Below are 26,511 nucleotides of genomic sequence, written 5' to 3'. Positions count from 1 at the left end.
GGGTGTGCTGAACGATACTAAATATATTGATTACATTAATTTGTATTAATTGTTAAAGATAGACTAATTTTATTTTTTGATATTAAAATATGTATCATATACTTAATAATTCTATGAAAATCTTGTATCTGATTATACTATAGTATCATATATTGAGATTTACTTAAAAACGACATTTTAATTAAATTATTTTGTATCATTCTGTGTAATAATTATGTAAATAAAGTATGAGGTGTACTGTGAACTAATTTTATTTGATATCATCAGTTATTTTGTAGATCTTACTTTTACAAAAATAATTTATTGTTACTGTTAATTAACTTATATAATTGGAGACAAATATTTGACAAAAGAAATTCTTCAAATTAATAACTACTTAGAAAGATTGAACGAAAAAGAGAAGTAATACAAAATATTAATTAACATAAGTTCAACATAATAGAAACCTAAGTAATCAACATCAACCAATACAGCCTATGTAGTATACCCTCTCTTTGGCCTTGTTGGATCATCGCTATCACTAACATATCCTGCCTTGACTTTGTCCATACCATATTTCCATAACAGTGGTCCGTATTTGTTGATACCTTATTTAGCATGCAAATTTATACTAAATAACAGGAACACATCAAACTTAAACATATTTGTATTTCGTGTGCAACATAAAAAGATACACAAAAAGCAAATAATTTCATTATTCTTTATATAAAGATACAAATAAATATATATAACAAACTGATACTTAAATAGTATATATGATACATTAATATATATGTAAAATACATAAAACTAACACATAAATCAGTTTATCATGAGGGCACATAAATACGAAAAAAATCAATACTTAAAAAAAATGAATCCGCAGACTAACAAATAAATACAAAATTCTTATAAAAAATAAACGATACTTAATAGAAACAAATAAATCATCAGGCTAACGAAAAAATACAAAATCCTGATAAAAAATAATCGATACGTAAAAATCGAAATCATCATACTAACTAAAAAAAATGAAAATCACGATGGATATGAAAACAAATGTACTCACCTTTGGTAGTGTTGGTGGAACAATCGGAGGTGTCGGCTTTCTACCCCTTTACTTTGGGGTTTTTGGGTCTTTCGAACTAGATGCATGTTTGCTCTTTGACGAATTTCTCTTTCTAAAACTTGGGTTTTTCATGACTATATTGTCATGCAACGATGTATAACTCAGATCTATGGAGATTTCGATTCTGGAAAAAAATTATAGATTTTTAAGAACAATAAAAACAGTGAAAACACAAAAAAGAAAAAAAATGAAGAAATCGTAATAGGAAAGATGATATACCTGTTTTTGGACTCAATTTCAGATGATTAAGGATAAGAATCGTTTGAATTTCAAATTTGCTTTGAATATTTAACTTAAAAAATTAGGGGGAAAATTCTGGGCGAAAATTTTGGGAAAGGTAAACTTTTGTTTTACTTTTCCAATGTGAAAAGTAAGTAAAGTATCATTGGGGGTAAAAAAAAGGGAATTTTTGAATTTTAATAAAAGAGTAGAGAAATATTGGGATTAGGTAAAATAAAGTTGTGTAGTTTAGTAATTTATCTTTTTTTTTTTATAATTGTGTTAAAATGAAGAGTTTATATTAATTAACTTTTTACAAACAATCATAAATTCTAAACTTGTTTTGAAAAGTTTCTGAAATAAAATTTTGAACAAATTATAATAAAATGTGTTTGAATAATTAATATTTTTGTTTCCAAAAATACTTTAAAGAATTATTGTGTAAACATACTTTAATATTTGTTAGAAAATATGATCACTAAATTCGTATCTTGATTATTAAAATAATCTTTAAAATGACGCATTGATATTTTTAAATTAATTTGAAGATATATAAAATTACGTGATTAAAAGAATAAACAATGTTTGATTATTTAACAGAAAAAATTTATATAGAATATTTTCTTGATATCAAATATGATAAACTATTTTACAGAAAAAATTTTACAATAAAAAATAATATTAAAATTATAGGAATATTAAAATACAAATGAAAGAAAGATAAGTAGTTAAAAATAAAATTAAAAAAAATAAAAATATCAATAGAAAATGGCTTGAGAAATATAGAGGGAAAAAATAAAAAATAAATAATAACTTGAAAAAAAATAGGTATATTGGTTATTTTGTAGGGGGTAAGATTCCAGGTTTTTGTCACGACCCAAATCGGGCCGCGACTGGCACCCACACTTACCCTCCTATGTGAGCGAACCAACCAATCTAAACCTTAACATTTCAATATAATATCAACAGAAAGTAATGCGGAAGACTTAACTAATTAATAAAAACCAATTCAAAAACTTCTAAAATTCAACATCTATTATTATCCCCAAAATCTAGAAGTCATCATCACAAGAACATCTACTTCAAATTACTAAATCTAAGAGTATCTAAGAAACTAAAATACATAAACAGCTAGTCCATGCCGGAACATCAAGGCATCAAGACATGAAAAGGAAGATCCAGTCCAAGCTAGAAGCTTTAGCTCACCCTGAAATCCGGAATAATGAAGACTGGCTAGAGTTACAGTTGAGTTGAAGACGACGGTACGTTTGCTGCACTCCACAAATAACAAAGAAAACAAAACATAAAAGTAGGGGGTCAGTACAGACACAAGTACTGAGTAGATATCATCGGCCAACTGAAAATAGAAAACAGTATATATTAGATAACATTATAAAATCAACTACTATCCTTAACATGCAGCATTTACAATTACCATAACCCTTGGTCACAACACCAAGCACATCAATGAGGACTCACGCCTCCTCATCATACTCATTTGGGAATTAGATTCATTAGATTGAGTATATTAACATCTTTCAAGATTTCATTATCTTTATTCCTCTCGTGTCGGTACGTGACACTCCGCTCCTCATGTTCTATCCTGGTGTCGGAACGTGACACTCCGATCCTCATTCTATCCTGGTGTCGGAATGTGACACCCGATCCATATTCTATCCTGGTGTCGGAACGTGACACTCTGATCCTCATATACTATCCTGGTACCGGAACGTGGAACCCGATCCATATACTATCCTGGTGTCGGAACGTGACACTCGGATCCTCATATACTATCCTGGTACCGGAACGTGGCACCCGATCTCCTAATCTCACTACTTTCGTTCATCAAGCCTTCTTTTATACCAAGGCATCATCATTAACAAAGTAGATTAGGGTTTCTTTTCAAGATTTAGAATTCAGTAGCTTCATCATGCTTATTATATCACAATTACATAATCACATTCATGCAAGCATATAATTAAGCATATAGAAGGGTTTACAATACTACCCATACATATCATTCGCTATTTAGAGTTTACTACGAATAGTATAAAAACCATAACCTACCTCCACCGAAGATTAGTGATCAAGCAAGCAAATTCCCCAAAGCTTCGTGTTTTTCCCCTTCTCGATCGATCCTCTCTCTCTCTTTGTTCTTTCTACTTTTCTTATTCAAACCCTCTTTCTTTTACCCTAATTAGCATATAATTAAGAATAAAAGATGGCAATAATAACCCAGTAATTAACTTAAGGTTACCTCTTTTAACCCCCAAGTAATTAGACTTATTAAAATTAACCCACTAACTTTATAATTAAAGCAGGAATAGTCCAAAACGCCCCTTAAAATAATTACAGAAATCCGATCCAGCCTGGGATTACGCAGCCTGTGACGGCCCGTCGCGCCTGCGACGGTTCGTCCTGCTGCTCCGTTACAGAGTTCAGAGACTCAATTTCTCTGAAGAGTTTGTGACGGTCCGTCACACCTGTGACGGTCCGTCCTGCCATTCAAGTACGAAGTTTAGAGAGTCGATTTCAGTACCCAATTTTTAGAATTCTAAGTATTTTGGAATGAGATACCTTCGACGGTTCGTCATGCCTATGACGGTCCGTCGTGGGGCCCGTTGTCTTTGCCAGTTTTCCAGAATCAAAGTATGCTGCTCAAAACGACTAAACAGGTCGTTACAATAGATACCAATTTACCCATCGTTCGTCCTTGAACGATCATAAGAAGAAAAACAAGGGCGAAAAGAAGTACCTGAATGTGTAAACAGGCGTGGATATCTTTCTTGCATATTAGCCTCTTTCTCCCAAGTGGCTTCTTTAACGGGTCGATTCTTCCATTGAACTTTGATGGATTCAATCTCCCTTGACCTTAGCTTGCGAACTTCTCTATCTAAAATGGAAACAGGCTCCTCCTCATAAGACAAATTTTCATCAAGCAGAACTGAATTCCAACGAATGATGTAGTTTCCATCCCCATGGTATCTTTTCAACATAGACACATGAAATACCGGATGCACTCCGGACAGCCCTGGAGGCAAGGCTAACTCATAAGCCACCTCCCCTACTCGCTTAAGTATTTCAAAGGGACCAATATACCTTGGACTTAGTTTACCTCTTTTACCAAACTGCATCACCCCTTTCATGGGTGAAACCTTCAGCAAGACTTGCTCACACTCCATAAACGCTAAGTCTCTAACCTTTCGATCTGCATATTTCTTTTGCCTACTTTGCGCTGCTAAAAGCTTTTCTTGAATAGATTTCACTTTCTCCAATGAATCCCTCAAAAGGTCAGTACCCCAAGGTCTAACCTCAAATGCATCAAACCAACCAATGGGAGACCTACATCTCCTCCCATACAATGCGTCGAATGGAGCCATATCAATACTTGAGTGATAGCTATTATTGTATGAAAACTCCGCTAAGGGTAAGAAACTATCCCAATGGCCACCAAATTCTATCACGCATGCACGAAGAATATCCTCCAACACTTGAATCGTTCTCTCAGAATGACCATCGGTCTGAGGATGGAACGCAGTACTAAGGTCCAACCTAGTACCCAATTCCGCATACAATGTTTTCCAAAACTTAAAAGTAAACTGCGTACCTCTATCTGATATGATGGAGAGTGGAACCCCATGCAATCACACCTTTTCCAAGATGTAAAGTTTGGCTAACTTCTCTGCATTGTAAGTTACCTTGACCGAAATGAAATGAGAAGACATAGTTAACCTATCGACAATCACCCAAATAGAGTCATACTTACCCATTGTCTTGGGAAGACCAACCACGAAGTCCATTGCAATCCTTTCCCACTTCCATTCAGGAATGGGCATTTTCTGAAGTGTTCCTCCAGGCCTCTGGTGTTCATACTTTACTTGTTGACAGTTTGGACATTTGGTAATAAAATCAACAATATCACGCTTCATTCTACCCCACCAAAAGTGTTGCTTTAGGTCACGATACATCTTGGTTGCACCAGGATGTATAGAATACCTTGAACTATGAGCCTCTATCAGAATAGTGTCGATCAAATCATCAATGCAGGGTACACATACCCTTCCCTTGATTCTCAAAAAACCTTCCTCATCGAGTTGTTCTTCCTTAGCCTCTCCTCGCAATACCTTATCCTGGATTCTGCTTAGTTTCTCATCATCAAACTGTTTTCCCTTAATCTTGTCAAGAAAAGAAGATCTTGCCTCCACACAAGCTAACAATCCTCCCTTCTCGTTTACTTCTAATCTTATCAAGTCGTTAGCTAGAGTCTGAACCTCTCTAGCCAATGGACGTCTGGAAACTTGCAAGTGAGCTAGACTTCCCATGCTCCCTGCCTTTCTACTTAAGGCGTCTGCCACAACATTAGCCTTTCCTGGATGATACAAGATAGTGATATCGTAGTCTTTCAGTAGTTCCATCCATCTCCTCTGTCTCAAGTTCAAATCCTTCTGAGTAAAAACATATTGTAGGCTACGATGATCCTTGTATACATTGCACTTAACCCCATGTAGATAGTGTCTCCATTGCTTTAAGGCAAACACTACCGCAGCCAATTCCAAATTATGGGTCGGATAGTTACGTTCATGCACCTTTAATTGCCTCGAAGCGTAAGCAATTACATTCTTCTCTTGCATTAGCACTGCACCCAAAGCCGAATAGGATGCATCACAATAGACAATGAAATTCTTACCTTCCACGGACAAGGTGAGAATTGGTGCAGTAGTCAACAAAGTCTTGAGTTTCTGAAAGCTTTCCTCACATTCGTCCGACCATACAAATGGAACATTCTGCTTAGTCAAGTTCGTCAATTGGGAAGAATTGGAAGAGAATCCCTTGAAAAATTGACGGTAATAGCTAGCTAAACCAACAAAGCTCCTTATTTCTGACACATTAGTAGGTCTTACCCAATTCTTTACTGTCTCAACCTTAGAAGGATACACCATCACTCCATCCTTAGACACTACGTGACCCAAGAAAGACACTGAATCTAGCCAAAACTCACACTTGGAGAATTTGGCATAAAGCTTTTTCTCCCTCAACATTTCCAATACCATTCTCAAATGCTCCTCATGTTCTTTCTTGCTCTTTGAGTATATCAGTATATCATCAATAAATACGATCACAAAGAGATCCAGATATGGCTTAAAATTCCCGTTCATCAAGCTCATGAAAGCAGCAAGGGCATTCGTAAGACCAAAAGACATCACTACAAATTCGTAATGCCCATACCTGGTCCGAAAAGCAGTCTTTGGCACATCCGTTACTCGTATTTTCTATTGATGATAACCGGATCTCAATTTAATCTTGGAGAAGACACAAGCACGTTGTAACTGATCGAACAAGTCATCAATGCGAGGAATGGGATATTTGTTCTTAATAGTTACCTTGTTCAACTGACGGTAGTCTATGCACATCCGAAAACTCCCATCCTTTTTCTTCACAAATAACACCGGAGCACCCCAAGGAGATGCACTTGGTCTAATAAAGTCTTTCTCTAACAACTCTTGAAGTTGAGCCTTTAACTCCCTTAACTCCACGGGAGCCATTCTATAAGGGGGTATAGAAATGGGGCGAGTGCCCGGTTCAAGATCAATGTAGAAGTCAATATCCCTATCTGGTGGCATACCAGGAAGATCTGCAGGGAACACATCCAAAAACTCGCGGACTATCAAAACCGACTCAATTGGAGGCACTTGGGTAGTATCATCCCTGAGATGTGCCAAGAACACAAACAACCCTTACTAACTATTTTCTTAGCACGAAGGAAGGAGATGGTACGAACCGGATTGGAAGTGTAGTCACCCTCCCATACTAACGGATCTGTCCCAGGCTTGGCTAACGTCATAGTTTTAACATTACAATCCAAGATCGCAAAATTCAGAGAAAGCCAAGTCATACCCAGAATTACATCAAAATCAACCATTTCTAAGATAACCAAGTCTACATAAGTATTACTCCCCACAAAAGTTACCAAACAAGACCTATATACTTTTTCAACTATCACAGACTCACCCACTGGAGTAGAAACACGAATAGGCATGTCAAGTAATTCACCAGGTAAATTAAGACTAGTAGCAAATGAAGAAGATACATAAGAAAACGTGGATCCAGGATCAAACAATACAAAAGCCATGCAATCACAAACCGAAAGATTACCTGTGATGACAGTATTAGATGTCTCCGCTTCAGATCTCCTAGGGAAAGCATAACAATGGGCCCTCTCACCTGTCTGTCTGTTGCCCCTACCATGTTGTGATGTAGTGGCTCCAGTTTGCCCATCACCCCGACCGTTTTGGTGACCACCATTACCTCAACCACCACGTCCTCCAGAATGACGGCCTCTTCCATAACCACCTCTACCTCTAACATTTGGAGGTCTGTAACTCTGTTTTGGATAATACCTCTTAATATGTCCAGTCTCCCCACATCCATAACACTCTCTGGATTCAAGCATAGGTCTCTCAGAGAAGTGTTGACCGGTATGAGGTGGACCCCCAACTACAGTCTGTAGTGAAGACTGAATTGGTCGGACAGAGTAACCTCCTGAACCCTGTCCTCTAGAGTAAGAACCATTAAACTCACCTTCCTTTCGAAACCTTTTTGATGTAGTGCCATGGTGAAGTCATCTGGCTTCACTCCCTCTACCTCTATCACAAAGTCTACCACTTCTTGAAAAGATTTCGCTGTAGCCGCTACCTGTAAGGCTGAAATCCGCAACTCTAATCTCAACCCCTTCACAAAATGGCGAATCCGCTCTTGTGGACTGAAACAAAGTTGGGTGGCGTACCGGGATAATGCACGAAACTTAGCCTCATATGCAATAACCGACATCCTACCTTGCTCTAGGTTCAAAAATTCATCTCTTTTCCTATCCCTCAAAGTCCGGGGGATATACTTCTCCATAAACAAGCTAGAGAATGATGCCCAAGTCATAGGTGGTGCCTCTGTTGGTTGACACTCAACATGTGACCGCCACCACATTTTGGCGTTCCCTTGAAACTGATAAGTCACAAACTCAACACCAAACCGTTCTAATATACCCATCTTGTGTAGTAGCTCATGACAGTCAACCAGAAAATCGTAGGCATCCTCAGATTCAGCACCCTTGAAGACTGGAGGTTTCAATTTCAAGAACTTACTGAAAAGTTCATGCTGATCATTTGTCATTATCGGCCCTGTAGTCAGACGAGGAAACATGCCTATTTCCAATGAGGCATCCATGCGGGGAGCCATAGTAGCCGCATGTTGTACCTCCGAAGCCTGAGGTGCTGGTGCAGAAAACACTGGAGGTGTCTGGCCTTGATAAGATAACCCGCTAAGATAAGCAAGAACCTGATTGATCATTTCTGGGGTAGGTTGGGGTGGCAATTCCTCATTCTGCACTTGTTCATTCTCCCCATCCTCCCCTTCTCTTACTATTTCCTCAGTCGGTGGAGGAGTCACCGCCCTAGTACTAGATGGGCCAGACGTTCGTCCTCTTCCTCTAGAGGACGTCCTCCCGCGACCTCTACCGCGGCCTCGTGCCACTGCTCCTCTTTGAGCTACAGTCTCAGTGGCTTGCTCAGATGCATCTTGTCTTGCAGATGTTGATGTTGGCGCAGTTGTTGCTCTAGTTCTAACCATCTGCGAAATAGAGTGAAGATGGTCAGATACCAATTTATATCACCTAGATACCAATTGGATCCAAGTAATAGCACGAAAGAAAGAAAGAAAGAATAGAATTTTCCTAATGTCTTATAGCCTCTCAAAGAAAAGTAAAGGTGTCCCCCTACCGTCCCTTAAGACTCTACTAGACTCGTTCTTGTGTAATGAGACCAACGAACCTAATGCTCTGATACCAAGTTTGTCACGACCCAAATCGGGCCGCAACTGGCACCCACACTTACCCTCCTATGTGAGCGAACCAACAAATCTAAACCTTAACATTTCCATATAATATCAACAGAAAGTAATGTGGAAGACTTAACTCATTAATAAAACCAATTTAAAAACTTTTAAAATTCAACATCTATTATTATCCCCAAAATCTGGAAGTCATCATCACAAGAACATCTACTTCAAATTACTAAATCTAAGAGTATCTAAGAAACTAAAATACATAAACAGCTAGTCCATGCCGGAACTTCAAGGCATCAAGACATGAAAAAGAAGATCCAGTCCAAGCTAGAAGCTTTAGCTCACCCTGATATCCGGAATAATGAAGACTGGCTAGAGTTACAGTTGAGTTGAAGACGACGGTACGTTTGCTGCACTCCACAAATAACAAAGAAAACAAAACATAAAAGTAAGGGGTCAGTACAGACACAAGTACTGAGTAGATATCATCGGCCAACTCAAAATAGAAAACAGTATATATCAGATAACATCATAAAATAAACTACTATCATTAACATGCAGCATTTACAATTACCATAACCCTTGGTCACAACACCAAGCAGATCAATGAGGACTCACACCTCCTCATCATACTCATTTGGGAATTAGATTCATTAGATTGAGTATATTAAAATCTTTTATGATTTCATTATCTTTATTCCTCTCATGTCGGTACGTGACACTCCGGTCCTCATGTTCTATCCTAGAGTCGAAACGTGACACTACGATCCTCATTCTATCCTGGTGTCGGAACGTGACACTCCAACCTTATTCTATCCTGGTGTCGGAACGTGACACCCGATCCATATTCTATCCTGGTGTCGAAACGTGACACTCCGATCCTCATATACTATCCTGGTACCAGAACGTGGCACCCGATCCATATACTATCCTGGTGGCGGAACGTGACACTCCGATCCTCATATACTATCCTTGTACCGGAACGTGGCACCCGATCCCCTAATCTCACTACTTTCGTTCATCAAGCCTTCTTTTATACCAAGGCATCATCATTAACAAAGTAGATTAAGGTTTCTTTTCAAGATTTAAGATTCAGTAGCTTCATCATGCTTATTATATCACAATTACATAATCACATTCATGCAAGTATACAATTAAGCATATAGAAGGGTTTACAATACTAGCCATACATATCTTTCGCTATTTAGAGTTTACTACGAATAGTATAAAAACCATAACCTACCTCCACCGAAGATTAGTGATCAAGCAAGCAAATTCCCCAAAGCTTCGTGTTTTTCCCCTTCTCGATCGATCCTCTCTCTCACTTTGTTCTTTCTTATTTTCTTATTCAAACCCTCTGTCTTTTACCCTAATTAGCATATAATTAAGAATAAAAGATGACAATAATAACCCAGTAATTAACTTAAGGTTACCTCTTTTAACCCCCAAGTAATTAGACTTATTAAAATTAACCCGCTAACTTTATAATTAAAGCAGGAATAGTCCAAAACGCCCCTTAAAATAATTACAGAAATCCGATCCAGCCTGGGATTACGCAGCCTGTGACGGCCCGTCGCGCCTGCGATAGTCCGTCCTGCTGCTCCGTCACAGAGTTCAGAGACTCAATTTCTCTGAAGAGTCTGTGACGGTCCATCCTGCCATTCCGTTACGAAGTTCAGAGAGTCGATTTCAGTACCCAATTTTCAGAATTCTAAGTAGTTTGGAACGAGATGCCCTCGACGGTCCGTCATGCCTACGACGGTCCATCGTGGGGCCCGTTGTCTTTGCCAGTTTTTCCAGAATCAAAGTCTGCTGCTCAAAATGACTAAACAGGTCGTTACACTATATATTTAGTACCCACCCATTACCATTAACTTTCAAAACAAACTCACAAATCTTTTTTTCTTTACAAACCTACAGTAATCCACTTCAATTTCCTATCTAACTCTTAACGAATTAAAAGTATTGATCATCATAAAACTTATCTTTTATACATGTATTGTTTCATCCACCAACAATAATAATTCATTTAATACCCTCTAGTCCATAATTATATGTAAATAACATGTGCACATGTACACGAAATCAAAAACCAGTTTCACATATTAGTGTAAATTATACACGTTTTAACTTAAAAATCTACTCCTAATTACATTAAAAACTTGATAGAAAGGATGAAAATAATTACCTTGACGCCTTGAGATAAAAATATTGATTTTGCTCCTCTTTTTTTTTCTTTTGTTTTCTCCCTTTCTTTTCTTTTCTGCGTATTCTTTCTGTTTTTTTTTCTTCGTTTGAGCCGTCACAGGCTTTTAAAAAGTTAGGGCACTTTGCCCCTTTTCTTTTTATTTTATTTTATTTATTCATTGAATTAATTTCCTTTTTCTTTTCTTTTTTTTTCCCAATATTATTAGCAACAAAATAATCTTTTATTAAATCTAAAAATCATGTCACTCATTCTTATAAGTCATATAAATTAAATATAAAATCTACTAAAAAGGTCAATATAAAAATAATGGTTGAAATTTCTAAAACGACTAAGAGGATCATTACAGATATTTTTCGAAAAACATGGTTAAAAACATAATGAAATTTGGTTACTACCTTATTTTAATCGAAACAAAAAAAGTTGCATATATTATTTGAAATAACGCAAGAACTAAAAAGTATTATGAATCACTGTAAAATGACAAGTAAAAATATGTGAGAATCATATCAGAAATTTCTTTGATTTACCTAAAATCACTTATATCAAATAAAATGAAACAAAGAGAGTAACATTTATTATTCGAAAATACCGTGAAAGGTATATAAATTAACAATTAAAAATAATATTTTTAGAAAAACACTTATAAAAATTTAGTTCATTTTTTCAAATTTCATTTGTGTCACATAATTGGAAGAAAAAAAACTAACATACGTTGGGTCTGCATTGGCGTGGACACCTGATATCTAGTTTCTATTCTATAAAAGAGTCATGATGAGAACGACGAGTGACAATTTTGTAATTTTAAACATTATTATGGGTAATGTTCTAAATTTATAGTTGTATAATTAAATGTCAAAATAGCTTTCAAAGAAGAATCCAATTTTCATTTTCAAGAGTCACAAAAAATTTTGGTTCATGTGTGGCCCACAAACTCATTTTATTTTATTTTTAAAAATCAATTTGTATTGGTTTGATTATAATAATGGGATAAAGCTCAATTATGCCATCAAACTTTCAGAAAAGGTTCATTTATGTTATCTGTTAAAAGTTTGGTTCATTTATGCCATTACTAATAAAGAAAATGCCAATTGATGCCATTATTTTTTAACAATGGTTTTGCAAAACCATTTTTGACACGTGTCTAATTATAATTCAGCCACACCATCATTTTTTTAATTAAAAAAATGAAAAAATAATTAATTCAATTTTATTTAAAAACTGATGACGTGTTAAATTTTAATTCGGCCACGTCATCAATTTTTTAAATTAAAAAAGTCAAAAAATAAATTCAAATTTCTCTCAGAATTATTATTATTTTATTTATAAATTAATGACCTAGACGAATTACAATTGGACACGTGTCAAAAATGGTCTTGCAAAACCACTTTTAAAAAATAATGGCATGAATAGACCTTTTCTTTAATAGTAATGACATAAATGAGCCAAACTTTGAACTGATGTCATAAATGAGCCTTTTCTGAAAGTTCAATGGTATATTTGAGCCTTTTCCCTATAATAGTAACGTGAAAAATATTTTTCTTTTTGTACTATTGACAATTTGAATCGTTCATCTATGTTTATTACTACTACAACGTATTCAATATAATCCTACAATCTTCCATGTATGTAATTTCCTTTTTAATTATATATAATGTTTTTTAAACAGAAGTATTTACATAGTTTAAATTAACCTATTTTATTTTCAAAATAATATTTATTTTATCTTAATTCTATGTATGTAATTTCCTTTTTAATAATATATAGGGATAATGCCCAAGTACCCCCTCAACCTATGCCTGAAATTTCAGAGACACACTTATACTATATTAAGGTCTTATTACCCCCCTGAACGTATTTTATTAATAATTTTTTACCCTTTTTAGCTTACGTGGCACTATCTTGTGGGCCCAACGATGGTTGACTTTTTTCCGAACTAGTGCCACGTAGGCTAAAAAGGGGTAGAAAATTACATATAAAATAAGTTCAGGGGAGTAATAGGACCTTAGTATAGTATAAGTATGTCTCTGGGATTTCGGGCATAGGTTGAGGGGGTACTTGGGTATTTTCTCTAATATATAATGTTTTCTAAACATAAGTATTCACACAATTTTATTAAATCTATTTTATCTCCAACATAATATCTATTTTATATTTTAAAATTTTGAATTAAATAGCACAATTCTTAAGAGATAAAAAAAATATAGAATTGATAATGTAAGAATTGACAAATAATGACCGCATAATTGTAGTTTAAGAAAATACATAATCAATTAACGGGATAAATTTTCAAATAGTATGAATATATGGTACAAAAATTAATGTTGTCATAGAATTATATATCATATACTTAGGAAATTTTCACATTAGATAAACTACGAATTGACCTTCCTATAATAGTGAATTTCATTTTTAAGTCTTGATTTCTACTTCTTACAATCTTGAATTATGATAAATTAGTGTCAACCGTCGAGAGTAAAAAGCATATTAAATATAAGATTATGAATGCTTAAAAATTTATAAATCAATATTTTCTCAATATATCAATACTTGAATTTCAGAGTTACGTTACTTTATTACATTATTTATTTTAAAATTTTGGCTATTATCGTCTAGATATTGATATTAAAAAACTATAAAAGATACTTGTGAAAAAAGGTTTAGAATTTTCATTTTAAATTTTGTTAAATAGAAAAATAGTTTTTTAAAAAAACTTAACTAAACTTTGTACTCACTCAATTTCGATTTATGTAAAGTTTATTTGACTTAAAATGAGGTTCTTTTAAAAAAAAATACTTTTAAAACATATGGTCTAAAACAAACCATGGATATTCATATGACTATAAATCTTCTTACTAAGAATAAAATGTATATTTTAAAATCAAAATGTTACTAAATATATTAATACATCATTCTTTTGAAATTGATCGCAGAGAAATGTATCTAAGAGACGATAAAGATGTATTTAAAAGGGATGAAGATGCATTCGAGAGAGGATAAGTATGTATTCGATAGGAGATAGTGATGTATCTACAGAAGAGAGAGATGTATCTGATACAGAATTTTTGTTTGAATGCTAAATTTTTTTAAAAATTATTAGAAAATAATATGTGAATTTAGGTAAAAAAAGATTAAAATTATACAGATAATTAATTATATTGGACCTGTGAATGGGCCTTCAATTATCTAGTTTTTATTATATAGAAGAGCGAAGTGGGAGGACGACCAAGGGCAAAAATATAATTTCACTCTAACAAAAAATCTATGAAGAAAGATAATAAATAATTCTAGAATTATCTTTTTATATATGAAATGAATAATGATCAAGGGAAAAATGTAATTTCACACTAATAAAAATCTACCAAGAATAATAGTTCTTAAAATATGTTAAGTTATTGTTATTACCATTAACTTATTTTGTTATTACTTCATTTCCTTTTTATTTATTTTGTGAGTTATTGTGATATCTATTTTATGATGCATAATACATATATTGGACCCTAAACTTGGCTTCAAATTTTAACTTTGACGTCCAACTTTCATAATGCACAAACAAACACTTTAACTATTCAACTTTTAAATAAATAAATACATGAGTCCTACGTGACACAATACAAATAGGACACCACGTATGACAAAAAATGACATGTGTGTCTATTTGTTCAACTTTATGCAAGTTTAAGTCTACTTGTGCACACCCAAAGTTGAAAGGCATAAATGTGATTCGAAGTCAAGTTAAAGGGCATATTTATGTATTATGTCATTTTATTATTACTCTATTTTACTATTACTTTTATTTAATTCTTAATATTTTTTCTATTCATTATGCTTGTAAAAGCCTACTATTTATATAAAAATATCAGGAATGAATTATTTTAATCTTTATTTTAACTCTAATTAATATACTTGAAAATAAATTAGTGTGGTAAAATTAATAATATATATTAGATTGAAATTAAAGAAAAAGATGTTAAAAGTAACTTTACAAATAAAAATGAATATGAAGATGTATTTGTATGAAAGATGACCAAGAATAAAAATGTAATTTCATTCTAACAAAAATCTATCAAAAATAAATAATTTTAGAAACATCTTTCTATATATGAAGTGAATGACGATCAAAGGTAAAAATGTAACTCATGCAAGCAAAAATCTACCAAAAATGATAACAAGAAAGTTAAATAGTTCTAGAAACATCTTTAGGAATTATTATTAGTATTACCTCATTTTTGTGATTTCTTCATTTTTTATGAGTTATTGTGATATCTATTTATTATATAAAAGTTAATAAATAATGATTACGCTTTGCTCTTAATAATTGTATATCAAGTATAATATTAGGTGAAACGAATCAAAAATAAAATTAAAATTTATATGTATATTAAATTTTGTGTATTGAAATATTTTTTAATTTTGTGCTCTTTAATATGCTATATAAAAAAAAATCTAAATTCAGAAGTTGTTTTCTTTTTGAAATGAAATAAAAAATAAGTTCATATAAAATCAAAAAGGAGGGAGTCATATCTTAAAAATAAAATATACATGTGTTATTATTGAAATGAGATTTCATATATTATTATTTTTTAAAAATAAATTTGGTTTCCTTCTATTAATTTGTGACTATATGTGGAGTTATTTGAACATTTTAATGTAGAAATATAATGATTTGAAAACTTTAATTCTTCGTTTTATTTGATATATATTTGAAGATTACATATAAAAAAAGAAGCTTAAAAATGCAATGTAACAATTTAAGATATTTTTAGAAAAACATAGTTAAAAAATATAATGAAATTTTGGTTGACTCCCTTATTTTTATCGAAATAAAAAGAGTTGCATATATTGTTTGAAAATAACGTAAGAACTAAAAAAACACTATGAATCACAATAAAATGACAACTAAAAATATTTGATAATCATATAAGAAATTTCATTTACTTTCCTAAAATCATTTGTATCACATAAAATAAAACAGATGGAGTAACATATATTATTCGAAAATAAGATAAAAGATACTACATAAATTAACAACGGAAAAGGGCCTAAAGTACCCTCAAAGCATTGGAAATGGTACAAAATTACCCTCCATCCACCTATTGGCTCCAAAATACCCTTCTCACCCATCTATTGGGTCCAAAATACCCTTATCATCCACCTTTTGGTTCAAAATTGACCATTTATTTAACGGTTTTATATTTAAATATTTTTTAAAATATGTGGTGCTCAACTATATGTTATAATTTAACTTATTAGTATAATTTATAAATCAATCCACTACCCACCCCATTAATAATTAAATCCCTCTAAATTAATGAACCCGTCACATTATTAATGCAAGCTACTGCCAATGGAGTGTTTTTAAAAATTATAGAAGTAAATTATCATACATTCAAGTGGCTAAATAAAAATCATCAATAAACTTAAAAGTCTGACTCTGTTTATCTTAATTATTCTTACGTCTCAATTATGTGATGTTACTTCATAGGTAACTTTTTTTCAAAATAATATATTAATGTTTCAAAACAAATCATAAATATTTAAAAAATTATATTTAAAAAAGTGCATGAATCAATTCGGTATGTATTACTTCTTTACCTTTAATCATAAATTTCTAATTCTATTTTGAAAGAAAGTGTCCTCCTAAATAAGCGGCTCAACCTAAATTTAATTGGGGCTCCGATTCGGACTCGAATAATTTTGAATGTCATTTTCAGAAATCTATAGTTTCTTCGTGTTTTATTAGTGTTTATGAGGATTTTGATATTATAATTGAATTATGAATTGGGTAGGTTTAGTTAGTAATGAGTGTGTAGTGGGTTGATTTATTGTCACAACCCAAAACGAGTCGTGAGTCGTATCCACACTTAACTACCTAGGTGGACGAACCAAGAAATTCAAATTCCAACATGTACCAATAATTCAACTGCGAATTAAAAAATATTGCGCAAGTTTCAAAATTTATTAACCATCATTTTCAAAAATCTGAAAGTCATCACAAAAAGGACATCTAATCTCCAATTACTAAGTCTAAGAGTATCAAAGACACCAAAATAAATGAAATAAAGTAATTTGTGTCCGAAAACTAAGGACATCAGATAATGACTGAGAGAATCCAACCCAAGCTCGAATGAATAGCTCACCCTTGAACCTGACATGCCGAAACTTGATAGAGCTGAGGGTGATTCAAATTTTTTGGTACATTTGCTGCACTCCATATAAGGAAAAACAAAGAAAAATACAAGTAGGAGTCAGTGCGAGACAACATGTACTGAGTAAGTATCACCGGCCAACCCAAAATAGTAACTAATATACAAAGAATAATATTATGAACTCAACTATAGCACTTAACATGTGATAAGCAACAACAACATGAACAAGTGTCAATAACAATAAAGTAAGCACGTATTTTGTCAACGGTATCAAGATCACACATGAGGACTCATGCCTCCAAGCAAAACCATTTTGGGAGTTGAACTCTTTGAGATTGATTATCTTCCATTTATTCAACATGTTTCTCCTTTAATATTATCGTGTCGGAATGTGACATCCTAGAATACCGTGTCGGAACATGACACTCCGATCCAAGAATACCGTGTCAGAATGTGACACTCCGATCCAAGAATACCGTGTCGGAAGGTGACACTCCGATCCAAGAATACCGTGTCGGAACGTGACACTCCGATCCAATAATACCATTAATGTATCATTTAATATCACCACCTTTTCATTCGTTAATAATATTTCATCGAGCCTTCTTTATTCAAGGCATTACTTCGATAGAGAGGGTTTAAGATTATACATTTCACGGTCTCGGAATTTCAGACCAATCACAAAACACACGACCAAGCCACACAATCACACAATCAAGTAAATAGAAAACTTCACAATATCATTCAATGCATATCAATCACTATTAAGAGTTTACTATCAAATAGCATAAACCATAACCTACCTTCACGAAGAATCGTATTGAAACAAGCTACTTCTCCAATACTTTTTCTTTCCTCAACACCTTCGAACCTTTCCAATTTATCAAGTATAAATTATTCATTAGTAACAATTCTATAAAAACTCATAGTACTTTAATCACTTTTCTTAATTTTGATATCAACTAATATGTCCACTCTCGTATTTCTTAAATTTCCAACCTAGTGTTAAATCTTGGTTGCTCCAAATATATTAATATAATGACATTCATATTATATAGCACACATAGTATTTAATTACCTATACCAACCATATGAATACTAGAGTCATAATGTGATCACTACAAGAAAATTCCATACCTAAAACTCAATATTGGATAGCGCCTAAATCCTTGACTGAAATTCAAATTTTATTATACAATTCTAGTTAACTCTTAATTGATCACCAAAACATCATTAATTAGTCATTAACTTTCTTAACTTCTTATTGGTCATTATGGTTTAAATTTTCAAATTGGCGATCACAGGTACAAAAAGAAGTTCTCGATTCGCCGCTTTCCAATTAATATTTATTATAATTTAATTCTAACCTTAACATTAAAATAATATAGATTTTCTATCCCAACCATTAACTATCCACCATTATCCTAAATCATTATGTTGATGAATATATTATTGTATTTTGAATCCATCTAATATTTATATAAATTAAAAAGGGACATTAATTGGTAACTACCCAACAGAAAACAAAATGAAAGGGGTTACGAAGGTTAGTAGTACCTGGGGTTGCTGCCTTCGATGTGAGGCTTTCTCATTCTTTTTTTTTCTTTTCTATTGATTCTTTACTAACCTAACTATTAAAAGGAGTAAATATAAAAGTAGTGAAAGTGATCCACTATTAATCTTAATATTATTTTCTCTACCCACTAACTAAATAAATTATTAAAACTATCCCACTAATTTCATAATTATAATTATGAAATAGTTCAAAACACCCATTTAGAATCTAACGAAAAATATTTTATGAAACACAAGACTTTATCTCTCAAAACGACCAAAAGGGTCGTTACAATAGATACCAATTTACCCATCATTCGTCCTCGAACGATCAAAGGAAGGCAAGGCAAGAAAGGGTAGTTGTCTCAAAAATTCATTCAAAATAGTAGTACCCGTGGTATTATATCAAAAGAATTAGACCAATCAATTGAAGATCTACACCTCCACCCATACAATGCTTTAAATGGGTCCATATCATTACTCTAGGGATATTTATTGTTGTATGTAAACTCATCTAACAACAAGACTATTTCGAATAATGGACCTTTCAACTGATCTTTTCTCCAACTTGACCTTGACACAACCATCTGAACAAATATCTAACATAACCACGATAAAATTTTGAATCAAAAGTGGCTACAACCAGAAGTGAACTTTAACCAACTACCACACACTCATAATGCAAAAAACATCACAGATTTTATTAGGATTTTCTTTTCACAACACAAGCTTAAGTGATGAAAATATTAGCTTTAGACATCGATTACTCATCAAGGGAGAATCAACATATCTAACCCACGGAAGAATATTATCAAGTAAACACCAACAAGGGATACACTTCAAAATGCAGAACCTCTAACATTACTCTTAGACAATTATAACTCTTCATAGAAGCTCTTATATAGATTCTCATAAGCAAGTTTGTGCGTATAGAACTACTGATATACTTTAGCTATCCCAAATAACACCAATTCTATCATAACTAAAATACCAAGTTTGCCCAAGGATCCTACCCTATCAAGAGGACACAAGAGGATCTGTACATCCGATTCACCACTAGAAATCAACCCATAGATGTGAAAACACGTGTAGTATAAGTAGTGAATCATACTACCAAATAATGTCCAATACGAAGAAAGTGGTCACATAAGAATATACCTAACCAAGGTCAAATAACTCTAGATACTCTTTTCATGGTGACCATATAAACATTTTCATTCATCTGACTCTATCTCTTTGATTTTATTGCTACCCAGAATCACAAATTTAGTCCTTTCGAAGTCCACATCCATTGAAGGCAACACTCCTAGCACTAACGAACATCATAAATACAACATCCATCTACCTTACTCACAATCACCATTAGTATCAAAGTATTGTTATCAATTGGATGTTCAAACTCTGGTTACATCTCTTTTTATTCAAGCATTTCATGTAAATATGAGTTCCCAAGCAAGGCTAATAACACTAATTATAAATTTGATAGAACCTTTTCATCAACATAAAACTATTAAATCACACTCAAAGTCAACTTCACACCACATTCACATATCATGATTTTGTTGGCATTCCAAACTATCGCTTACCTCATGCCAACACTTAAGGAAATTCTTGGTCACTCAAATTATTTTATATATTGTAAGCTCATAAACTTTATTCACCATTATATGTGTCTGTAACATATATTAACATTCTATGTAGTCCCATCAATATAGTAGCATTAACCCAATCTATTGTTAATAACCATGTAGAATTATATCTCACATTTTACATCATTCTTAAGTCATCTATCTCAATTTGAGAAATCTAACCCCCATGTAAAATATTAAATTTTCATACCTCACTATTTGTCAGCAAAAATCAAATCTCAATCTTTAATAAAGTCAATAAATAACTCCTATTATGTCTGTACCAAACTAATTCATATCTCACAGTCATATCTAAACTCATACGCAAAATCAATACAACTTTCAACTACACCCAAAGAATTTATACGAGATTATCTTGGTGAAAAATTTTAAATATCTAGATCCTTCCATATATCAGATTCTTGTTTCTTTAGCTCACTTATCGATCTCACTCTTTTACCAACAACCCATGACATTTTACTTCACACTCTTAATCAAAACTCTGAGGGTAAACCCTTCTTTAGATAGTTTTTAACAATCAAAAGTAACAAACTTTATGGTCCAAAGCATGCATAAATTCTTTGACGTGCTCAATACAGATGCAATCAATTATTTCTCATCTTACTAATTACCTTGACAAAATATACCTCCAGAAATTCAGATTTATAACCAAAAATTTTTGAATTTTAAGTCCAATTGTGTAACACAATGCCCTTAATTATCTACATTTGCTTATACTTTGAAGAATTCTATGAATTATTGTACCTTAACTTATCATTGATCTCCTCTCCATCTACCTTACATATCCTTCACTAAAATCCAACCCTACTCATTTCTAAATTCAACATTACAATAGAACTTATCACCTCACTGAAGCTGAACGTATGTACACTCCTCTCTTAAGTTCTATTCAATAGCTTTTAACCAAGTTGATTAACCTGTTATGCTATTACCTTAACCAAAACAAAATAGATAAAATCACGGAATTTTGAACCCAATTCTCAATCCCTTCGAAGATACATTTTTAGTTCTTACAATCAGAGAAAATATTCGCTCTCACTTATATTCTTAAGGCTACACATCCCACAAGTTTTATCTTAATTTAGTTATGATTCCAGCTCCTTTAAATTATATTCGAGTGTTGACCCAACATCTCTTAAAATTTGTTATACACGCACATTACTCATTAAATAGTTGAAAATCACAACCTTAGATACTCGCAGGTCTTTATTACATACAAAATTTATTTAACCAACAAATCCTAATCATATAATTTCATCCCAATTACAATTTCTCACGATTTTTTTTCATCATGCTTAGTTAATCCTTTTATCACCATGAAGTGAACCTTTTCCTCGATCTGACACCTTAAACTTAGGTATACAAATCAAATTCAAGAGACTAACCCAATTTATATGCACTTTCTTGCTAAATCTTCAATTTGCTTCACCCAAGTATATCCACTAGGACTTTCTTTCCCTATAAATTTGTCATTTTTGCATCAATACCTTTTGAAGCTTAAGATAAAATCGTCAATACTCATTCAGAACCCTCAAGATACATTTCACAACTTAAGTGTATCAATATTGTCCCAAAGATCCACCACTAAAATTTCCCTTTAAAATAATGCTCAATCTAAGTTCCTGTAGAAATAAACTAGTTGGTTTCTCAAATGTGAATGCAACACTAAATCTTATTATCTGACCATGTCATACAACTAGTAACTCCTTTAGTAATTAGTATTCATACTTGACAATCGACGTACATGTTTCCACATAACGCTAGTACTGCCACAACGTGAAAGTCCGTTAGATACTTCACTAGAACACATCATACCTATCCATAATATCGTGCCCAAATAGCCCACATATTTCTACCCATTGAATAATTACAAAACATTATCGAAGTTGTTCTCTCTCTAGATCAAACAATTTATTTTACTTCTTAGATCAATTCAATAACAAAATAACACACTTCCTAACTCTAACCAAGTAAGCATTGGTGATTTTCTCTAATATACCCTCCCTCTATGAAGTCATAGTAGTGTGTTTATTAATCGACACTTGACATGAGACTACCACCACATTTTGCAATCGAGAAAATATATCTGTTTCTAAGGACACATTTTTTTCCCGTTGTTGCTATTTAAACTTCAAATACTGCAGTAGTACCCATATTTGAAATAGAGTGAATAAGTTCAGATACAGATTTGTATCACCTAGATACCAATTGGATTCAGGTAGTAGCACGAAAGAAAGAAATGAGTTTTCCTAAAGTCCTATAGCTTCTCGAAGAAAAGTAAAGGCGTCCCATTACCATTCCACAAGACTCTACTAGACTTGTCCTTGTGTGATGAGATCAACGAACCTAACACTCTGACACCAAGTTTGTCACGACCCAAAATAATTCGTGAGTGGCATCCACACTTAACTACCTAGGTGGACGAACCAAGAAATTCAAATTCCAACATGTACCAATAATTCAACTGCGAATAACAAATATTGCGGAAGCTTCAAAATTTATTAACCATCATTTTCCAAAACCTAAAAGTCATCACAACAAGGACATCTAATCTCCAATTACTAAGTCTAAGAGTATCAAAGACACCAAAATAAATGAAATAATGTAATTCGTGTCCGAAAACTAAGGACATCAGATAATGAATGAGAGAATCCAACCCAAGCTCGAATGAATAGCTCACCCTTGAACCTGACATGCCGAAACTTGATAGAGTTGAGGGCGATTCAAATTTTTCGGCACATTTGTTGCACTCCATATAAGGAAAAACAAAGAAAAATACAAGTAGGACTTAGTACGAGACAATATGTACTGAGTAAGTATCATCGGCCAACCCAAAATAGTAACTAATATACAAAGAATAATATTATGAACTCAGCTATAGAACTTAACATGTGATAAGCAACAACAACATGAACAAGTGTCAATAACAATAAAGTAAACACGTATTTAGTCAACGGTATCAAGATCACACTTGAGGACTCATGCCTCCAAGCCAAACCATTTTAGAAGTTGAGTTCTTTGAGATTGAGTATCTTCCATTTATTCAACATGTTTCTCCTTTAATATTATCGTGTCGGAATGTGACACTCCGATCCAAGAATACCGTGTTGGAACATGACACTCCGATCCAAGAATACCGTGTAAGAACGTGATACTCCGATCCATGAATACCGTGTCGGAAGGTGACACTCCGATCCAAGAATACCGTGTCGGAACGTGACACTCCGATCCAATAATACCATTAATGTATCATTTAATATCACCACCTTTTCATTCATTAATAATATTTCATCGAGCCTTCTTTATTCAAGGCATTACTTCGATAGAGAGGGTTTAAGATTATACATTTCACGGTCTCGAAATTTCAGACCAATCACAAAACACACGACCAAGCCACACAATCACACAATCAAGTAAATAGAAAACTTCACTATATCATTCAATGCATATCAATCACTATTAAGAGCTTACTATCAAATAGCATAAACCATAACCTACCTTCACCGAAGAATCGAAAGAAACAAGCTACTTCTCCAATACTTTTTCTTTCCTCAACACCTTCGAACCTTTCCAATCTATCAAGTATAAATTATTCATAAGTAACAATTCTATAAAAACTCATAGTACTTTAATCACTTTTCTTAATTTTGATATCAACTAATATGTCCACTCTCGTAATTCTGAAATTTTCAACCTAGTGTTAAGTCTTGGTTCCTCCAAATATATTAATATAATGACATTCATATAATATAGCACACATAATATTTAATTACCTATACCAAACATATGAATACTAGAGTCATAATGTGATCACTATAAGAAAATTCCATACCTAAAACTCAATATTGGATAACGCCTAAAGCCTTGACTGAAATTCCAATTTCATTATACAATTCTAGTTAACTCTTAATTGATCACCAAAACATCATTAATTAGTCATTAACTTCCTTAACTTCTTATTGGTCATAATGGTTTAAATTTTCAAATGGGCAATCACAGGTACAAAAAGAAGTTCTCAATTCGCCTCTTTCCAATTAGCATTTATTATAATTTAATTCTAACCTTAACATTAAAATAATATAGATTTTCTATCCCAACCATTAACTATCCACCATTATCCTTAATCATTATGTTGATGAATATATTATTGTATTTTTAATCCATATAATACTTATATAAATTAAAAAGGGACATTAATTGGTAACTACCCAACAGAAAACAAAATGAAAGGGGTTACGAAGGTTAGTAGTACCTGGGGTTGCTGCCTTCGATGTGCGGCTTTCTCATTCTTTTTTTTTCTTTTCTATTGATTCTTTACTAACCTAACTATTAAAAGGAGTAAATATAAAAATGGTGAAAGTGATCCACTATTAATCTTAATTTTATTTTCTCTACCCACTAACTAAATAAATTATTAAAACTACCCCACTAATTTCATAATTATAATTATGAAATAGTTCAAAACACCCATTTAGAATCTAACGAAAAATATTTTATGAAACACAAGGCTTTATCTCTCAAAACGATCAAAAGGGTCGTTACATTTATATATTATATTAATAAATTATAATTATAATCAATAATTGAACGCCAAGTATTTTATAAAATATTTAAAGAGTTTAATTTTAAAACAGTTAAAGAAGTGGTCAATTTTGAACACAAAGGTGGATGACAAGGGTATTTTGGAGCCAATAGGTGGATGAAAAGGGCATTTTGGAGCCAATAGGTGGATGAAGGGTAATTTTGTACCATTTTCAATACTTTAAGGGTATTTTAGGCCCTTACCCGAATTAACATTATAAAATATTTTCTTAGAAAACACATAAAAAATTTAGTTCACCTTTTCAAATTTCATTTGTGTCACATATATTGGAAGGAAAAAATCTAACATACGTTGGGTCTGCGCTAGCGCGGACACATGATATCTAGTATTATATAGAAAAGTGAAGTGGGAGGACGACTAAGGACAAGAATATAATTTCACGCTAACAAAAATCTATTAAGAAAAACAATTAATAATTCTAGAAACATCTTTCTATATATGAAGTGAATAATGATCAAGGGCAAAAATGTAATTTCACGCTAACAAAAATCTATCAAGAATGAACAAAAAAATAGTTCTAGAAACATCTTAAGTTATTATATTACCATTAACTTATTATTTTGTTATTACGTCACTTTCTTTTATCTTGTTAGTTATTGTGATATCTATTTTATTATTAATCTATTTTAGAGAAAAGACATGCAGACACCATCAAAGTTGTTCCGTATTTGCATAAAGACACCTTAACTTTTAAAGTGTCCTATTACCCCACAGGACTATTTAATTTCTTTGTAAATGGACCATTTTGACCCGTTTCGTAGTGTGAGTTGTTACCACGCACTTGAGGCGCGTCATCCATTATTTTTACTGCCATGGACCAGTTTAAAGGTGCCATGTGTCATTATTATTCTTTACTATTAATTATTTTATCAATTTTTGTCATCTTCCCCAAATTTAAACCCAAAATAATTATTGTTAGCCCTAATTTTTCAATTTCATAGTTTTTTTCATAGCAAAATCAATGTTGATACTCTTTGTTTGACCACTTCATCATCTTCTCTAAGAAAATAAGACACCACTATTGGCGAGAAACTTCTGGATCAATGAAGAATGTGATTTTCTTGTTCAATAAATTCAAAGTAAACACTTCCAAGCTATGGAAGCTCTTGTCTGCCACAAGTTGGTCAATGGAACATGATGAACAAGAAAATGGTTAATGGAGGAACTGTTGTCAATTGAATCTGCATTAA

General features: G+C 32.8%; 1 long non-coding RNA gene across 1 annotated transcript; it reads right to left on the bottom strand.

The window, feature by feature from the left end:
* Nucleotides 1-17,315: 17,315 nt before the first annotated feature.
* LOC138337610 (uncharacterized) lies at nucleotides 17,316-25,030 on the bottom strand. The gene is made up of 3 exons (XR_011210944.1): nucleotides 24,971-25,030; nucleotides 24,217-24,293; nucleotides 17,316-17,570 (listed from the first exon to the last, which is right to left on the bottom strand). It is a non-coding gene; the product is annotated as an uncharacterized lncRNA (long non-coding RNA).
* Nucleotides 25,031-26,511: the final 1,481 nt, after the last annotated feature.

Source organism: Solanum lycopersicum, chromosome 7 (genome assembly GCF_036512215.1).
Source record: "Solanum lycopersicum chromosome 7, SLM_r2.1".
Taxonomy (NCBI): domain Eukaryota; kingdom Viridiplantae; phylum Streptophyta; class Magnoliopsida; order Solanales; family Solanaceae; genus Solanum; species Solanum lycopersicum.
The sequence above is the reverse complement of the archived record's forward strand: the minus strand, read 5'-3'. Positions and strand labels throughout refer to the sequence as shown.